At 40.4% G+C, this 17,495-nt stretch overlaps 1 protein-coding gene across 1 annotated transcript in view; it reads left to right on the top strand.

Annotated features, from left to right (window-relative positions):
• EPN2 (epsin 2) overlaps positions 1 to 17,495 on the top strand; it is a 69,140-nt gene that overhangs the window by 12,733 nt on the left and 38,912 nt on the right. The gene's annotated exons all lie outside the window — the stretch shown is intronic.

Raw genomic sequence — 17,495 nt, 5'->3', positions numbered from 1 at the left:
CCTTCATAGTGCATCGTCTGCACCAATCACAATCACCTCCTAGCTTTACAAGCACTGCACTCCCAAGCATAGCAACAAATATTAGTGGCTTTCAGCTTCAAATTGCTGTCTCAAGGCATCTCTGATCCTTATGGGCCTGTGCTGCACCCCTCTAATAGTCCTGGTCTCTGGCTGTTCAATTTCAGCCTCCAGGTGCTGAGCGTTAGCAGTCCAGCACCGAGTGAAGCTTTCACCCTTCCCTTCACAAATATTATGTCGTGTACAGCGCGCGGCTATAAGCATAAGAATATTGTCGTCAGCCAGGTCAGCCTCCCATATAGACAGCGCCAGCGAGCCTTTAAAAGGCCAAACGCACACTCAACAGCCATTCTGCACTCGCAAAAAGAAAAGGAGTACTTGTGGCACCTTAGAGACTAACCAATTTATTTGAGCATAAGCTTTCGTGAGCTACAGCTCACTTCATCGGATGCATACTGTGGAAAGTGTAGAAGATCTTTTTATATACACACAAAGCATGAAAAAATACTTCCTCCCACCCCACTCTCCTGCTGGTAATAGCTTATCTAAAGTGATCACTCTCTTTACAATGTGTATGATAATCAAGTTGGGCCATTTTCAGCACAAATCCAGGTTTTCTCACCCCCCCCCCCCACACAAACACACTCTCCTACTGGGTTTGTGTGTGTGGGGGGTGGGGTGAGAAAACCTGGATTTGTGCTGGAAATGGCCCAACTTGATTATCATACACATTGTAAGGAGAGTGATCACTTTAGATAAGCTATTACCAGCAGGAGAGTGGGGTGGGAGGAGGTATTTTTTCATGCTTTGTGTGTATATAAAAAGATCTTCATTGGATGCATACTGTGGAAAGTGTAGAAGTGAGCTGTAGCTCACGAAAGCTTATGCTCAGATAAATTGGTTAGTCTCTAAGGTGCCACAAGTCCTCCTTTTCTTTTTGCGAATATAGACTAACACGGCTGTTACTCTGAAACCTGTCATTCTGCACTCGCTAAGCCTGTTGTTGAACCACTCCTTGCTGCTGTCAAGGTGTCCTGTGTATGGCTTCATAAGCCACGGCATTAAGGGGTAGACTTGATCTCTCAGGGTCACAGTGGGCATTTTGACTTCCCCTATTGTGATCTTCTGGTCTGGGAAGAGAGTCCCTGCTTGCAGCTTCCTGAAGAGGCCAGTGTTCCGAAAGATGCTTGCGTCATTCACCTTTGCAGACCAGCCTGCGTTAATGTCTGTGAAATGCCCATGGTGATCCACAAGTGCCTGGAGAACCATTGAGAAATACCCTTTCTGATTAATGTACTCGGTGGCTAGGTTGTCTGGTGCCAGAATTGGAATATACTTGTCATCTATCACTCCTCCGCAGTTAGGGAAACCCATTTGTGCAGAGCCATCCACAGTGTCACGCACGTTGCCCAGAGTTACGGTCTTTCGGAGCAGGATGTGATTAATGGCCCTGCACACTTCCATCAACATGAGTCCAACGGTCGACTTTCCCATTCTGAACTGGTTAGCAACCGATCAATAGCAGTCTGGAGTAGCCAGTTCCCACACTGCAGTCGCCACGCGCTTCTCCAACGACAGGGCAGCTCTCATTCTCGTGACCTTGCGCTGCAGGGCTGGGGTGAGCTCATCACAGTCTCATGAATGTGGCTTTCCTCATCTGAAAGTTCTGCAGCCACTGCTCATCATCCCAGACGTGCATGACGATGTGATCCCACCACTCGGTGCTTGTTTCCTAAGCCCAAAAGCAGTGTTCCACTGTGGTCAGCACCTCCGTGAATGCCACAAGCAATCTTGTGTCATAGCTACTACATGTGGCAAGATCAATGTCGAACTCCTCTTGCCTTTGTAGTTTAAGGAATAATTCCACTGCCACTTGTGATGTGTTAGAGTGAGCAGCATATTGATCAACAGTGCGGGATCCGTTCCTGCAGTCCGAAGGGGCAGAGCGTGCAGTACACAAACGGTTGAAAGATGGCGCCAAATGTGGACGGAAGCACAGGGATTGCTGGGATGCGAAGCGATGCATCACGGGGCATTGGGACAAGACCCAGTATGTCCCGTGACCCCCTCCGCCTCCCCACAACTCTTAGCGGCAGAAGAGGAAGAGATGCTTTGTGGGATAGCTGCCCGGGGTGTACCGCTCCGAATACTGCTGCACCTGTGAACACGCTATTGCAGCTGACAGTGTGAACACACAACAGCGGTTTCCCTTCAGCGTTCTCTGAGCTGCGCAATAACTCTGCCAGTGTAGACATATCCTTATATACTGAGGCATTTTCTGTGCCAGAGAATTTCTTGAAAATTTCACCATTCATGCTAACAGTGGTTCAGTTTTACCTCTTTCGACACTGGGAGTGCTAACGTAATCAGCCTGTTGGTTTCTGACACCATTTTCAGCACCATTTAATTGGTCTTGTTATGAGCTGAGTTAGATGGCATGATGCTGAAAATGATGCCAGTGGCCACTGGCTGATTCCTTTAGTACTTCCAATTTTTTCCCCAAGAACTTCCCTAGTGTAGACAAGGTTTTACTGTACACAAGGCTATAGATAGGTGAATAAATGGTGCTGAATCTTTTGTGCACAAGCTGAACTGGTGCTGATATCAGTGAGAGTAAACAGAAGTAAGCTCAGCTGAGCACTGTTTTGGAAACTATGGTTAATTCTTGGGTTGACCTGCAAGAAGTACTCTGCCAAAACCAGGGAAGATCAGATGTGACATTCCTGACATCTGTAAGGTTTAAAAAAACAATAGTTCTCTTCCATGCTTTTGTTGGAAGACCAGTCAGGTAATTTTTATACATCCTGCAGAAACACATAATGTAAAAAAAATGCAATTACTCCCCTCCATTCTCCCCCCCCCCCCCCTGTTTTCAGATCACCTTTAAGACTGTAGCAGTTTCCCATCTTTGACAACCTGTCTTTCCTATTCCCATCCCAATGCTCTGTCCATAGAAGTGGAACAACAGTGAATTTAAAGTACTTCTACCTTTCTGTTATGCTAATTTTTGAAACATCAGCAAGTAAGTGTTTGTTTTGTTAACATTTGCTCTCTTGTGTTCAGAGCACTATTAGCATTTAGGAAAAAACTCTCCTTGTGGTAGAGTAAGGAGATTGTCAGTCCGTAGTTCTGTAAAATGGATAACATGGACGGATCTGAGAAGGTTGAGTCAAAATCCAAGGCACTGTAACATTTGCAACAGCCTTGTGTTAAGGAAACAATGGAGTTCTTGTTTACAAACTGAAACCTCAATTTAATATTTAACAATATCTGATTTAGACATTGACAAACAGAGGAAGGCGTGGTCCCGCATACCCTTTGCAGGTAAATGGACAATGGCAACTTCTTGAGAGCAGGCTGATGATGACCTACTAAGGAAAAAGATGTCATCTGCTGCAGCTCTTTCAAGGATCTGACTGGCATGGAAACACTACCAAGCACTTCAAAGGGGATAACAAAATTGAGGGTGATCTTAATACACCCATTCCCTCTCCTTTAATGAAATGGTTGCTGTCAGCTTAATGCACATATGCTGGAATTTTACCAGCTCAAAATGCAGTCAATAGCAGATTCAGCACGATGTACCCACACATTTAGGGGCAGTATTGACAGATTCATAGCCCCCTCTGCCAGTAGATGGACATCAATAGGTTAGAGCAGTGGTTCTCAACCTGCGGCCCAATCAGCACACAGCTGCAGCCCATGTAGCATCCTCAGGGCCATACAAGTAGTGTGTGTGTGTGTGTGTCCCATATAACACATACAGAGAGCTGCATATGCGGCCCACAATGGTAAATAGGTTGAGATTCACTGAGTTAGTCTCCTGTGCAATTTGACTGGATATAATGGAACGCCTTGTGGGGAGGTAGAGGGAGGGGAGGAAAGAGGGTATTGGGGGAGGGGTCTCTAAGCAAAAGAGTAAAATGGCCAAAAAGCACAAGAGCAAGCTTGACTGCCCCTTCCTCATCTGAGGAGGGAGAGTTCATTCAGAGAAGGAGGAAACTGACAAATGCATGATTAAGAGAATAACACTCTGGGAGTATCTCCAGAACAAGAGGAAGAGAGTGAAAGAAAACTGTTTTCTTTTTTAAAATAAAAAAGAAAGGCTTCATGCTTTTTCATTCCATATTCCTCCTCCTCCTTGTCCTGTCAGTTGTGGTCAGCGGCTCTTGTTCTTCATCTCTAAGTTTTCTTGTCAGAGGAGTCCTCTAAGCTGACACCATTGACCTACCCATGTCTACTGTGGGGGTTAGGTCAACCTATCTATGTTGCATGGGGTGTAAAATATTTCACAGCCCTGAGTGATATAGCTAGGTTGATCTAATTTTTAGGTGTAGACCAGGCCTTGTCTTCACTACAGAGTCAGCCTGGGCTCTTACCAATGGTGCAAGTAGAAATAATTTCTTGCTGGTACTGCACTCATGGGAGGGACACAAGGGAGGGGGTCATGTGACCTCCCGACGTGAGCCTCCATGTTTCTGATGGAGATGCATCCGATGAAGTGAGCTGTAGCTCACGAAAGCTTATGCTCAAATAAATTGGTTAGTCTCTAAGGTGCCACAAGTACTCCTTTTCTTTTTGCGAATACAGACTTACACAGCTGTTACTCTGAAACATGTGACTCCTCTCTCCCCTGCCCCCAGCCGGGGGACCCCATGCTCTCCCCGTCCCCTCCGAGACCCCCCTTTGTATATACAAACATCAACATGCATAACTTCTCACTCCCCCGCCCCCCAAATATGTAGTATTCAATTTGTTTATATGGGAGTTGGGTGAGGAGCCATTTCAGCATATGTACGACTTATTAAAGGACAAATTTTAAGTAGAACTGTATCCTAAACTGCTTTATGGTATTGTACCCCAACATTGCATTTCAATGGGGGTTTCAACTTCCTTTTTAGGAACAGACTCCTGAAACTGTTATCAGTTCACAAAAGGGGTCCATAGTCCTGCAAATAGTCCCATTGTCTTCAATGGGATTGATCAAATGATTAAGGATTTACAGGCTTAGGTTCCAAGTTTCTAAGTTGTTCTGGACGAAACTGACCATGCCTGAGCTGTCAGATCGGATGGAGCTTCATTTGAATAAAGGTGGGCAGATGTGTGATAAGTCTTAGCTCCGTTGCTAAGATGAGGAACGTATTTTCAGCAAAGTTCTTGGCAGATTCCTGAGGCAGCTGGTTTAAGGCCATCAGTGTCCGGCATTATAATAATCTTCACTTATAGTTCTCTCACCCACAAAACTGGAAAATGAGGCATTTGTTTTCTTTGTTTTGCTGCTCCAGTTCCAGTTAACAAAATGCATGTTAGACTAGTTGGCTGCAAAGAAGAATTCTATGTACACTGGGGACAACACCTGATTCCCATCAGGCTGCAGAGCTGGGCTGACATCAGAATCCAAACATCCTCTGGTCAGTGCAAGCAGAGGAATTCCTCAAATGATTTTGACTTGATGTGATGCAGTATGGATGTCATGGATAATTCAGACCAATGGGGAGAAACAGAATCAAGAACACTGTTTAAACACCTTCCGTCCCCCCACTCCTCTCATCTTGAGGATTCCTGACCAACGTAATGGCACAATACATATACTAACAAACTTAAAGCCTTTGTTTAAGTTTGTTAGCACATGTATTGTGCTGTTAAAGCCATATAAAGAATGAATGCCCTTTAAGGAGCAGAGCGCAGCTCCCTGACTGGAAGGGAGGGCTAGCCCCAAGTCTTTCCGGTACCCCGTATCTGCTGAAAATTTCTTGCCGGTACTGCGTACTGGAGGGTACCACCCTACTTGCACTCCTGTCTTTTACTCAGGTACTATTGCCAACCAACTCCTGTCCACACATACAGTCCTCTGGCTTGAGTCTGCTGGTACTTTATGCTCTGCATTTTAGGATGGGCCAGGTCAGAAGGAGATTACTTTGACAAATAAAAACTGCTGCTCTTCCATACCTGTATGGTATGAAGCAGTTGAACTGGGTGAAGGAAATCTAAAACTCAGAGTGAATAGTTCGACAGGCTGAATTGATTCGTGCTGGAATGTTAATTGAATTTTGAGCTGAATATTCCACAGCAACATTTGTTGTTCAATTAGTTGTATCACTGTAATACCTGGGAGCCCAATTTATGGTCCAGGACCCCATTATGCTAGATAGTGTACAAACTTCTGCCTTGTATTCATTTGGAATTTCAAGACAAGTGTTGAGTTTGTTTAAAAATCACATTAATTCTGTAACCAAAATCTAGCTTGAAACTATCAGAAGTTGTAAATTTGACCCACAGACTCCTTTAGATAGGTAAGATGCTAGAACACTATCTAGAAAGAAAAACTGTTTTTGTTTGGATTAAGACCTCAATATGCACAGATTTAGCTGCAATTCAAAATAACAGTAATAGTTTTATGGTGAAAGCCCAATGTATAGCAGAAAATGTACATAATTTTCAGTGGCTAAAATTTTGAGCTAATTATATGATGTGAGCACACTGAATACTTCAGATAGATGTGTTTACATTTAATTCACATTTTCTCTTGATAAGAAGTTTACTTTTGCTTTGCAAGCTTCTTAACTTCTGAAACAACAGGCACACTTCATTAACCGGTAATATATTCTAAACGAAATGTCCTCCTACAGGTATAGCCCCAACATGCCTTAATTTTCTCTCCCCATGTTCTTTTGAAAGTCTCCCTCCACCTTTATTTCAGTCTAAAATAACACCCAAGTAGACATGGTAATCTTCTACACTTTTTTTCTAATTTTGGAGTACACAGTATAATTTTGGTTATTTTCCTTACCCTTTACTAAGGTGAAACTGAAGTGCTCTCATTCAGGTAGGTATTTTCTATTGTACTATTACTATTGCATTAATCTGCATTTAGAATGTTTGGCTCAGTGCATAATGGCTTGACCTATACTCATATACAGTTCTATCGTCTTCTATTATTCATTACCTGTCTAGTAGTCTCTGTATTACTAGTGAGAAATAAAGCAAAACATGAAATGAAGCTTGTATACTGTCAGTGACATTTGACCTAGCCATAGGCAAAGGAATGTGTTGTTTTTAAAGAGACTCTGCCAAAGCTTGTAAGTCTAAAACTAGATCTACTATGTAGCTGTGACTTGGATCATTTGTCGTGATCTGCTCCACTCTTCCAGAGAGTGTTGCACTGTATTCATTCTGGAACACAGTTGCTTTTCTTTTCAGTAATACCACCTGTGTTACAGGCTGCAGAATGAAACATACAAATCAGGTCCTGAATCAAAGTGACCAGGTGATTAATTTATGTTCAGGCACAAAGTGAAACTTGCCATTCATTTTTTCCTTTTCAGTAAACTATACTGGTATGTAGAGATACTGTACATAGAGAACTCAGCTATTATAACAGATGATAGGTCCTTTAAAATTGCATGTAATAAAAAGTGGTTTGATAAAATATCTGATTAATGTGGGCAGTGATTTAGCTACACAATGGATGTCCATACACCGTGATAAAAATTAAAGATAAAATGATCCCTTGGAGCTTCAGGCTCTGCTGAAAAATCAGCATGGAATCTAACAATCTTGTAAATCCTGAATATGCAGACATTTGGAGAAGCATATCTTTGTGCGCTAACTCTTTCTTTAAAGAAACCCTTTGGCCACCTGTCCTTCATGAAAGCTGGCTTTGTCCTCTTGTTTATGAAAGGGGAGTGGAAAGCTTCCAAAATGTGGCTTTTGAGGTCCGTCCCTGTCCCCCCCCCCCCCCCCCCCCAAAAAAAATTAAAAGTTTAAAGAAGGCCCATGTTTAGACCTCAGAGAAGGGGGACTGATTTTTCTCTTGAATTAAACCCTTGGTCAATCCCTGCCTCTAATTAGCTTTCTTAAATAACGTGTGAGAGAGATTGAAGAAGGGTATGGGGCTGGCAGTAAGTTCAGTGCCTTCATTATATTGCTTTGTTATGAATCAGTAGGTTTTCTTTTGCTGTACAACAGCACTGGAAAGCTAATATGTATCCTTATTGTCTTTTATGCATTGTGCTAAGCTTCATAGCTTCTTTTAATAATCTTCTTTGAGGCATTACAAAGTACAATTGCTCCTTTTCCTGTTTGGCTGTGGAAACAAGTGTTTGTATTAGAGTACTTGAATGTGGACTAGGAAATACAATAATACCCATTTGGTTATCTATTCATTCTTTAAGAATTGTTTATGAATATGGCAAATCTGTGAAACAGAATCAGTTTGAGCCTGAGGATATCTTTCAAAGTGGTGTGGAGTTAGAGAATGAAATCTAAAATATTTGAAGCCATATAGGACTATAAGCATATATCCAGTATTAGAAAATGTATTTGCATACTATCATTTTTCTGGACTGTCTTATTAGCAGGGTGGATTTGATTTAAATCAAATTGATTAAATCACAAGTCAGGAAGACTCGATTTAATTATGGATTTCTGCATAAAAGTGCATTCTTGTTGGTTGTTATAGCCGTAATATGTATTCTTCACAACTCAGAGATAGATGTAGGTTTCATTTTTAGAAGGTACACACTATACATTTTTAAAGTGATTGATTTTGAAAACTTTTCAGATCAGTTTTACAGCTATATCAGAAAATGAATGATTGGTTATTTCATTTACCAAAGGTAAATTGAAGCAGATATTTATGAAGTCATTGGGAGGTGAACTATCTCCAGTTCAACAGGTTAATGATTAATATTTGGAGGATTTTCATGCCATGCTGTATTAGGAGGAGAACATCACCTGACAGATATTTAAATTGTTTTATTTAATTAAAACAACAACGTTCTATATTCTGGATTTTTTTCTTCAACAGAAAACATATAATATTTTAACAAAACAAGCATATGAATTTTTGAATTTAGCTAAACATTCAAGTTTTTTAAAATCAGGTTTGTTTTCGTTAAAATTGTTTAACTGAAATAGTTAAATGAATTTTTTTGTTAAACAAAAATTAAATTGACTACGTCAGCCAGGTGAACATGAGAAACTTACAATATTGGCTTCTGCAGCTAACTCAGTCGTCTTCACCTTCATTTTCTTGTTTGTTCATAATCTAGAAAAGAAAAACAAGCTTTCCTGCTTTTTCAGGTCCCAAATGATTTCTCAATTTGTAATGAATTAGTCCAAAGGAAGAAAATATTCTTTCTACACCAGCAGAAGCAGCTACTGCTGTTAAAAGTGAGATTAACACGTCAACAATCTCTGAATCCAAGTGCTTAAGTGACTTCCACCAGTTCACTGGTGTTACTCTCTTTAAAACATCATCAGCAAACATATATTTCTTGAATGGTTCTTATTCCCAAACTGGGTCTCTTTTACAGCCTGCTGCCATTATAGGTTTTCCCTTTTAGTGAGAGAATGGTATGGTAGATCTCAAAATCAATGAAGGCTATACCCAGAAAGACATCAAGACTTCTGGAATATGCTGCTCAAGCAGTTTCACTTTTATTTCTACTGCCTGTCCCTCCCTTCTCACATTTATCTCCAGATTTTTTCTCCTTGTCCAGGTCTGTTCCGCCCCCCAACAATCTTCTGTTCATTGAACTTTTTGAAACTTTGCACTTTTAGAGAGAGGTAAGGGATTGACTCTGTGTACACAAATTTGCAGAGGGACAATAGGGTTGAGGTCTGCTATTTCTCATATCTTTCTATCCATCCATCCATCCATCTACCAACCAACCAACATTTGTGCTGTTAACAAGCATGTTATCTCTGGAGACCCAGATCCACAGTTTGAAAACTGCAAAACTAAGCATCTCTGATGGTATCTTCTAGACTGAGCACTGAGTCCCATTGGGTAGATAGAAAGATTATCCTAAATAATTTATACAGAAGCCCCTGGAACCCCATAAGATTGGGCCCCTAATCCATGAACTATTGGAACTCATTTACAAAACTTTTCTTAAATATTACATGAATATTTGATCTCATACTATGGAATTAGAATTTATAATTCCTATTCCATGATGAGATATCTTTCAGCTATAATATATCTTAATTAAAACTATCTTTAGATAGGTTTTTTCCCTCAAAAAGCATTTTATCAAAAAAATCGGATTTTTTTTTAAAGTCATTGATTTTTATCCACCCTGCTTATTTGTGTATTCTGACTAAACTCCTTCATGGCAGGTATTAATGTATTAAGTAAAGGTAGTCTTTTTTTTGTATGTGGAAAGTGAGGACTTTTCACACAGTGTAGCTACTAAATTATAAGACAATTTACTTGCATCTTCCAGGGAGCATTAAAATGTAAGCAAAACAATGTTCCAAAATTTAGCAACTGGTATTAATAGCTGTATTAAGCAATGGTGTGTAATAACATGGTTTGTCCTGAAGATTTACAAAATGGATTTTAATATAGCAGTATAGGATTTGCCATAGTGGATGTTATCACTAGTCTTTCCAGTCCGGTATTACCAGGTTGCTACTTCAAGTTATAAAACACAAATCTGTGTGTGTGGCGGGAGGAAGGAAGAGTTAACCTTAGCTTCACCAGTTCCTGACTTGAACGCTTTACTTTGAAACTGAGAGAGAGACAGTGGGGAGGTAATATCTTTTATTGGACCAACTTCTGTTGGTGTAGAAGATACAAGCTTTTGAGCTACACAGAGTTTTTCAGCTCTTTTTAGCTCAAAAAGCATGTACTCTCCACCAACAGTAGTTGGTCCAATAAAAAGTTACCTCGTCTATCTTGTCTTTCTCTCATCCTGCGACCAGCACAGCTACAATAACACTGCAAAATTATTTTGGAACTGTAATATTCCCAATTAGTTTTTGTGTGAAACTTTAGGGATAATATAACAACAGATAAGTATTAGCTTCATTCGAGTTGCTCCTGCTTGTCTTAGGGTCTATATTTGACTCAGCTAGCTTGATGTTAAAATATGTGGCATGAGGCATGTCTTACGGGAGGCAGCATGTGGATGAAGCAATTGGACTGAGAGTTGGGAGACCTGGGTTCTCTTTTTATCTCTGCCACTTGCCTGCTGTGTGACCTTGGGCAAGTCAGTTCACTGTGCCTCTGTGTCCCCTTGCACCCTCTGTCTTATCTAGTTGTTTTGTAAACTCTTTGGGGACAGAGACTGTCTGTCACTGCGGGTACAGGGTGTAGCACAATGGGGATCTTGGCTGTGGCCTCTAGGCTCTACAGTAATACAAATATTTTCGCATTAAGAGTTAGTCATGAATGAATGGGGCTGGGGTTTGAGGATCTCTGGTACTACTAATAAAATGTAGTTTTGTATTGTATAGTTGTGTAAACCACTCCTTTCCATGTACTTGAAACTGCACACACAACACTGTACAGATGTTACATTAATCCATTGTGTATTTCACTTTTCTAGAATATGAACACATTTTTAGCTATGTCTGGCTGAATCCCTTTTTATGAATGTAATCTGAATCTTTGTGAGAAAATTTGCAGATCTCCCTTTCTTGTAGGAAAAGGGGGAAAAATTGGATATTTTTGTTAAAATATCTTGTTTGTAGAAATGTGTGCAGTTTAACCTGTTTGATAACTCTCTCCTGAAGTAGTGTGATAATTAGTACCAACAGGTCAAAAAGGGCATTTTTTTCTCATATGTACTGATAGTAATGACTAATCTAGCTTGTATGTGTATTTCTTCCTCCCAGTATGTCCTCCAGCTAAAATCTGGTGTCTGTGGTCTGGCTGTTTTAGTCTTAGTAATATTGAAAACCTTGACGCTAACGTCTACTTGATATGAAAGGGATATTTACACCTGTATTTTTTTCAGTTTTAGTTGCATACTTAACTTGACCCTGTTTAAATTTTCTTACTGAATTTCTTGCTTTGAGTGAAGGCTATTTTATCATTGTAGACCAAGGGTCGGCAACCTTTCAGAAGTGGTGTGCCGAGTCTTCATTTATTCACTCTAATTGAAGGTTTCGCGTGCCAGTCATACATTTTAACGTTTTTAGAAGATCTCTCTCTATAAGTCTATATTATGTGACTAAACTACTGTTGTATGTAAAATAAACAAGGTTTTAAAAACATTTAAGAAGCTTCATTTAAAGTTAAATTAAAATGCAGATCTTATCAGTTTAGCGCCGTGGTTCTTAACCTGGGGTGCAAGATGCCCTTTCTGGGGATGCGAGACGTGAGATTTTTTTAGAAGGTAAATCATCGAAAACACAAATTAAGCGCAGGCACATAAGCACAACTACTTTGTTTCATCAACCCTATGTATTTATTAACATTTTACGTTTTTTAACGATTACTGTAATATACAAAGTTTTAAAGTTTTTAAGCTAATGTAGTGTAATTTTTGATAAAGGGTGAGAGAACATATTTTGAGAACTCCAGCCCATCAGCGGGCTGAGCGGGGCCAGGTGTAGTGTATTCAATTGCTCCCCATAGGAATGTGCTACTTATGGTGTACTACTTACGGCTGCCAGTCCTGGTGCTCTGAGCGGCATGGTAAGGGGACGGGGAACAGGGGTGGTTGGATATTCGTGGGAGTCCTGGCAGGCCTGTCAGGGGTTGGAGGTGTGGATAGGGGTCGGGGCAGACAGGGAGCAGGGGGGGCTTGGATGGGGGGATGGGGTCCCAGGGCGTGGTTAGGGGCGGGGGGTCCCAGGAGGGGGTGGTCAGGGGTCAAGGAGCGGGGGGGGTTGTTGGATGGGTCAGGGGTTATGAGGGGGGCAGTCAGGGGGCAGGGAGTGGGCCGGCTGTTCGGGGAGGCACAGCCTTCCTTACGCCGGCGTAGTGTATTCAATTTCTCCCCGTAGGAATGAGCTGCTTGCGGAGCACCAGGACTGGCAGCCGTAAGCAGTACGCTGTAAGTAGCACATTCCTATGGGGAGAAATGTAATACACTGCACTGGTGGACAGAACCCCAGACTGGTGGCGGGCTGAGCCGCTCAGCCCGCCGCCGGTCTGGGGTTCTGTCCGCCAGCTCCTGCCAGCCGGGGTCCCGGCCGCCAGCCCCACTCCGCCTGCTGCAGGCCTGGGGTTCCGTTCACCCAGGCCGGCAGCGGGCTGAGTGCGGGTGGCGGCCGAGACCCCGGCTGACAGCAGCATGCCAGTAAAAATCGGCTTGCGTGCTGCCTTTGGCACACGTGCCGCAAATTGCCAACCCCTGGTATAGACAAACTTCAGTGTGTGGCTTTACATTTCAGACCACTCAGTGGATTCTATTGAAATCTGTACATTAGGTGGATTTATATTGCTTCTCTTTTGAATTAAGTTTTATTAATGTCTGTGTGCATTGGCCTCATTTCTGTGTCTGTCTTAGCAAACTAAAGATGGTGGTTTATCTCTTGTGAATTTTATTTAGTCTCTTGGTTCAGATCTGATAGGCAGAAATAGTCAAGAGTCCTTCCATTTGCATTCGATATCTGAATAACTGTCATGAGGAGAATCCTTCAGGGTTATACATATCATGAAAGTGTTTGAATAAGACCTAAAGGAAATTGAGAAATTAGATATTCTCATCACCCCACCCCCAAGATTACTCCTGACATTACAGGTAAACTGTAGTTTTCTCTCTTCAGAATTGCATATTCCATTCCTATTTGTACAAAAGGTGACAAAATTATTAGAAAATAGAGAAAAAGTGGCCCACTGTGATAGGCAGCAATATTAGGTGGATGAAATTTTAGGGGCCTCAGTTAAAAAAAGAAACCACCACCAACAAAAAGCCTTGGCTATCCCTTTTAAGAAATCTGTTCATGTTGGTGGTCCCTGCAGCTGCTTTTTGCAAAGAGCAATAACTGTAATAAACAGGTTTTACTTTTTGCTGCAGTTGCAATTATACTGTTTACAATGGGGACTGTGATTTTTTTGTTGAAGTTGCAAGTATATTGTACTTTGTATTCGTTCATTGGTGAGATGCTAATTCACTAAGGCCTCTTAAAAGAATCCTAAATTTTCTATGAAAATAATTGTTTTCTATGAAACCAACTAATCATGCGTTAAAAATGTTCTTTCTTTATCAAATGGCGATATTTAACTTTTATCTCAAAGGCTGTTCTCGTATTCTCCAAATGTTAAGGTCAAGTAAAATATTAATTTTATAAGAATGGGGAAGCAGATGAGTTGTGTATCTTTTAGTGTTTGCTTTATGAAGTGCCAAGAACTTGATTTATTGCTAGTGACAAAATAACTGAAAAAATGAAATTAAACTCTTGGCACATTTTTATTTTAGGTAAAGCGAATTAACACGAGATGGTCCTTCCCCCAAGCCCTTCTTTGCTATTTTTAATAGGATAAAATGAAAGTCACTCAAAATACTAGGTTTCAGAGTAGCAAAAAGTGGAATAGCTGGACCAGGGAGGCAAAATGTTTCTAAACTGGGTCAAAAAAGGTACCATGTTAATGATTGGACTCAGCACTGTTTTGCTGACTCATATCAAACAAAGCTATTTAATTAGCAATTGAAATTGCATAATTATTTCAAGGTATGAATATGTAAAGTATCTGAATGCTAGAGTTTGCATTGTGTAGCAATCTTATAATTTTCTAAAGAAGTACAAATGATCAAATGAAGTCTTTTAATTTTGTTGAAGAGCTAAGAACACCTTTGTTTCTGCTGCACCTAATTCAGTGTGCTCACTTATTAACATAGCAAACAATTTCATATTTTTCAAAGTGTTCCTCTTTAGATCCCTTTATTCTATTCTGTCTACTGCAGGTTTACCACTTGTGCCTGTAACATATGCCACTTTCTGTTGCTACTGCAGCACATCCTTCAAACTGGGAGAATTAGACTATAATCAAATAGAGTTCCCATCACATGCCAGAGTGTATACACATAGTGCAAACTCACTCATTTCCAGTGTTTGGCTTTATTGGTAACTCAAAAATAAATAAAACATAAGCCTCAACCTCAGCCTTTCCCCCAAACTTTGGATTCCCTGCAGACCACCTTTGTATTGAGAGAGGCTTCAAATCCCACTTGTATCTTGGGCTTTGTCTTCACTACAGAAAGAAATGTTTTTTTCCTAGTGCAGATATGGCCAATGTTGGGGATAATTCAGTCTACTTGCTAGTATGATTGACCATCATATACCCTTTACTTTTATGCTGGGGTTCAAGCACCTGGTGACTCAACAGAGGAAGCTCTGCTCTTGGCCCGTTTCAGGGCATAGCACTGACTGTTTGGTTTCCTCTCTGTTAAAATAGGTGCTTCAGTCTAGGGCACATTCTTGAGTGCAAGACGCGTGGTTTCTTACGCACCTGATGAAAGTCAAGCAATAATTAAGGGTCTTTTCGAAGGCTACTTCACTTTGAAATACTCCTTTCTAAAGCTTAGAGGAGGAATGCTAGTTTTTTATATGAATCCTCCTCCAAGGGTCTTGGACTTAATTATGCTGTGGTTGCTCTTACTTAGTAGTTCAGCTATGGATGTTGAAATTAGTTTTCCAAACCGTGTCCATTTGTGACACTGCCAGTTTATATGTAGGTAGTTGAAGTTGCTTCTTGTTGCTGTTTTTATTACTTACCTCTTTGTTTTTTTCATAACATTGGGCACCCAATAACCTTTTCCCGATCAGATGGCTAGTCATGTAATCCTATTAGTATACTTGTATTCCTCTGATTTTAGGATTAGTATCCATACAGACTCGATGTATCCATCCTCGCCACTCAGAATTGTCTCATATTCTATGGAATTTCTTAGTATAGTACTATTCCCTCCTCTAACCTAATCGGTACTTCATGTGTAGTTTATATCCAGGTATTGCAGTATCTTTTATTTTTTTTATGCTTACTGTTATTCTGAATGCTCTTGTTATCCATATAAATATCCATATGAATATCCAAGGTGCTAAGCTCTTGGCTTCATTGTTATCTTGTTGCAAAACTTCACCAGTTTTTTCCCCAGTTATGGAGGGAGTGGAGTTCAGATGTTTAGATGGGGACTCCTCTGCCAAGCCGAGGAGACTCCTCTCGGAGCAGTGTAATCTCTATTTCCTATCCAGATGCTGCTACTGAGCTCTGTTCCTTCTGGTGTTTGTCTTATGATAGATCAAAATTCTTTTCCTGTGAGTTGGATTTAAATAAATGTAAAGGATTGCACTATGCTGATGCCTTTTATTTTAAGTCTGTTTTTAACTCTTATTAGAGAGACAAAGTGGGTTAGGTGTTTGTTGGTGTTTGTTTATCTTTATTGGGCCAACTTCTGTTGGAGAAAGACAAGCTTTCAAACTTACACAGAGCTTTTCTTCAGGTCTGGTCTTATGGCCAACTTAATTTTCTGCAGTACTTAAACTATAGTAGTTTGTATCTTAATTCTTCCAAGAATAAATATTGAGACAGATTAAAAAAAATCTGTAATAATTAATCTTGTGGTCACTGATCCTTATTTGCGGAGAACTGTATTCTTGAAAGGACATATTCTTTTGTACTGTTCTTTCACTGTTATAAAGTTGTACGTTTATTACTGACTTAGAAAAGTTATCTTCCTAAGTTGAACCCTAATTCTGCCTTCATTCAAAATGGCATCATAGTAATCTGAAGAATGATGGTAATGTTAAGCTTGTAATCAGTGTGTTAATTCTCACCCACGCCTTTTGTTACAGATAGTGCAGTTTCTTATACAAGTCTGGAGAAACATTACTGGAGAACATTTTTAAAAGTACAATCCTTGTTCTGCCAGTGTGGTAACTTTTTCCTTCTGGAATCGGTGTTTTTTGAGTATTTAAACTGGTTTTATTAGTAATTTGTAAAACAATGCAATGATTTTTTTAAATTTGAAAATCAAAGGATATAATTAATCTTAATACAATTGACATAGTAAACATACAGCGTAAATATCTGAATGTCTGTTCACTTGAGTAATGCATTGTAAAGCTTAAATAGGCCTCTGCCAATTTGAAATCTAATCATCTTCAAAAAAGTTAAAAAGGTTTTGCATTCATAAAGCTTACAGTTGAGTTCCCTTGACAATATTTTGGATTTACAATTACATTTTCCTATAATTTAAAACAAATCCTTCCTCTGTGCTATGTGAAATATGCTTCCAAGCAGCAGAAACTGTGACTCTGATAAACACATAGTGCTGTCAAGTAAACAAACTGTTTTCCCTCTGATCTGCTTAGCTTTGCAGGTCGCCTTGAATGCATTATTCTGCTGCCCCTCTTCAGTGGCTCCCAGTTAAATGTAGAACCCAGTTCAAGGTGTCTGCCCTGATATTCAGAGCCCCCTATGAATTTGGCCCTGGATACCTTAGAAATAGTGTGATTAGCTTATAGGAAATTCTCACGCTCCATGACCATGAGTTCCCACAACTGACACCTCCTCATCTATTGTTGGGAGTGGACTACATCCACCCTGATCGAATTGGTCACCCTGTCAGCACTGGTTCTCCACTTGTGAGGTAACTCCCTTCTCTTCTTGTGTCAGTATATTTGTCTGCATCTGTAACTTTCACTCCATGCATCTGAAGAAGTGAGGTTTTTACCCACGAAAGCTTATGCTCAAATAAATCTGTTAGTCTTTAAGGTGCCACCGGACTCCTTGT

This window comes from Eretmochelys imbricata, chromosome 10 (assembly GCF_965152235.1).
Source record: "Eretmochelys imbricata isolate rEreImb1 chromosome 10, rEreImb1.hap1, whole genome shotgun sequence".
NCBI classification, from domain to species: domain Eukaryota; kingdom Metazoa; phylum Chordata; order Testudines; family Cheloniidae; genus Eretmochelys; species Eretmochelys imbricata.
The sequence above is the reverse complement of the archived record's forward strand: the minus strand, read 5'-3'. Positions and strand labels throughout refer to the sequence as shown.